The following is a 2,541-nucleotide window of genomic DNA, read 5'->3' as shown; positions in this document are numbered from 1 at the left end:
TTTCTTAGGAAAATAGATTGAATCTAGCTAGGTTAAGGAAGTATAACTTGTTGCTATAGCTTTGGTTACTGCTATTGTTGCATAATGTCAAGTGGAAATGATGTAAAGAGCATGGATTCTGAGCAAGGTAATTAACATTTTTGTTTCTTTATGATAGATATACCTTTACTCTTTAACAGTAACGTTTATCTCATTGACTGTCTCACTACATCTGATAGAGCTCAACAAGTTTGTTGATAATGATTGTGCCACCTCAACACTAAGTCTAGGACCGCGGCCGCAAATGACTCCCCCGCTGTGCTGACCCTGTCTTCATCGGGTAGGCTATGCAAGCGCACTCGAGTTCGAAGCTCTATTGCTAGGGCTCTTTTTACACTACTGCGGAAAAAGAAGCCACAACCAGGTTATTTCTTGTATCTTACACTTCATCTTTGTTTTAAGATAATTAAACTCATTTATTCTTGCATTTTAGATTCATGCGGTCTTTAAGTGTCAGCATTAAGTTAGGTCTCAAGTTTATTCTTAACTTTATAGAGGCATGCCAACATTTGGTCTTATGTTTCTAACTTGATTTTGCAGTGAATCAGCCTCAGATTTTTCCTATAGTTGCTACCAATTGTGATGCACCTCCATCATCTGCTTTTCAAATTGTAGAATTTGGTGCATCCTCATCTCCACTCAAGGCTATACGTGAGGCCAATAGTCCAAGTAGTTTTACTATTTCTCCATCACATGTGTCTCATATTTTAGAAGTTGGCACATCTTCATCTCCATGTAAGGCTTTCCTCTAGTCCTTCTTTGTCTACTGGTGTACCTGAGGCAAATCCTAATCTTTCTCTAGTGCCATTTTCTCATGCTAAACCCTCTACACTTCTTATCTCTGATATCTTAGAAAGTAGCACTAACTTTGTTTTTGAGGGCAAGGTTCTAAACCGCTATGGCACTTACAAACAAAGTGCTCAAGAAGCTAAGTATACTCGTTATTTTAAGCTTGATCTTGTAGACAAGGCTAGTGTAGACACTATTACACTCATAATAACCGATCCATACATCTCGCACTACATAGACAAGCTTTGGGTAGATGACTACATCAGAATTGAAGGTGCATGCGTTAAGCACCAAAACAAGGCTGATGATGGGACATCCTTGTTTTCATTGTACTTAGATTGTATCACCCTAATTATCAAAGCCGAGCCTTTCATTGTCCACTTACCTTTCTTCCTCCCTGAGACAAAGATTAGGCCTTTTTTAGACAAGGCTCAAGTATTGTATTCTAATGGTACTAGACACTATCAAAGTACACTTACATTTGTTGTTGTTTGTGTCACCAACGCACAAAAACAATCAGGGGGTGTTCTGGAAGAGCTTGTGTTTGTTGATGGACCAACATCTAGTGAGCAAGCAGTAGTTAGTTTTTCTTGAAAGCTTTTTAAAGTTGATGTATGCTTTGCTGCGAATTTCCTGTTGTGGCTGACCTTAGAGCTTATTCCTTTTTAAATGTGGTTTCACCTAGCTGAGTTTTGTTAATGATCACAAAAAAGACTACTTTAACATTGTTGTACGGTTTGAAAATGGTGACAGTGTGATGTTTGTGGCTCGAAGTATTGGATCTTTTATTGCCCGTGCAAATGTGTTGTGAGTCTTGGACAATACAATACTCACCCTCGTATTCAGCTTAAAGCTGAAGGAAACTTTGGAGAGTGTGTTCCAATGCGAAGTTGCTTCCCTTCAAGACAGCAAGAAGGTGATTTGAGGAGTTCTTATCTCTTTAGCATATATAGTTTAGAAACTCTGTCTTTAACATTTCTTCTTCTTCAACATGTGTAGTTTTGGGACTTCCTCTTAAAACTTCTTTCTCTTCGCAGATATATGGCACTCTAGAGTTTCTAAACATCAACAACATCTTGCTTCCAAGCACTTGTGCGATTTGCAAATCAAGCAAAGTCAAACTTCTTCAAGATAGCACTGGGCACTGCCTTGTGTGTAATACAAATACCGAGATTATAGAGGTGCCACACTTGCAAACAAAGGTGACTCAAAGTGATTGCTCGGTTTTGAAAGTAAGCTTGGCTCGTCAAATTGTAGACAAAGACCTTTCTTTGCAAACTCCAAAGTTCAAGTTTCTCTATCACCAAAATGTTATAGAGGCTCGTGACACTCTAGCTTCTATAACTAGAGTTGGCACATTTTTGATTGATCACTCTAGTGAAGTGATTGACTACAAAGAGCTTACCCTTTGATTGTAAAGACTTTCGTTCATTTAATGGGGAGTCCAAGTTCTAATTTGTTGTTCGATGTTGAGTTCGTTGTCCGGTTTAATATTAATCATTTTCTCGTTAGTCGCCACCCTGATAATCAAGATGTATTTTTGGTCTTGCAATCACTTAGAAGATTTAAGTGTGGCTACCTAAGTCTATTGAATAAAATTGCATCTCTTTTTCTGGATTAGTCGAAGTCGAACGACCCTAACAACATGTCCTTACTATCAATGTTACGCAGAGCTCTTAGTAAATTGCTTCTAACTGCAAATAATTCCTTGAC

The sequence above is a fragment of the Cibotium barometz genome, chromosome 37, assembly GCF_041138505.1.
Source record: "Cibotium barometz isolate CiBa-2024 chromosome 37, ASM4113850v1, whole genome shotgun sequence".
Classification (NCBI taxonomy): domain Eukaryota; kingdom Viridiplantae; phylum Streptophyta; class Polypodiopsida; order Cyatheales; family Cibotiaceae; genus Cibotium; species Cibotium barometz.
The sequence above is the reverse complement of the archived record's forward strand: the minus strand, read 5'-3'. Positions refer to the sequence as shown.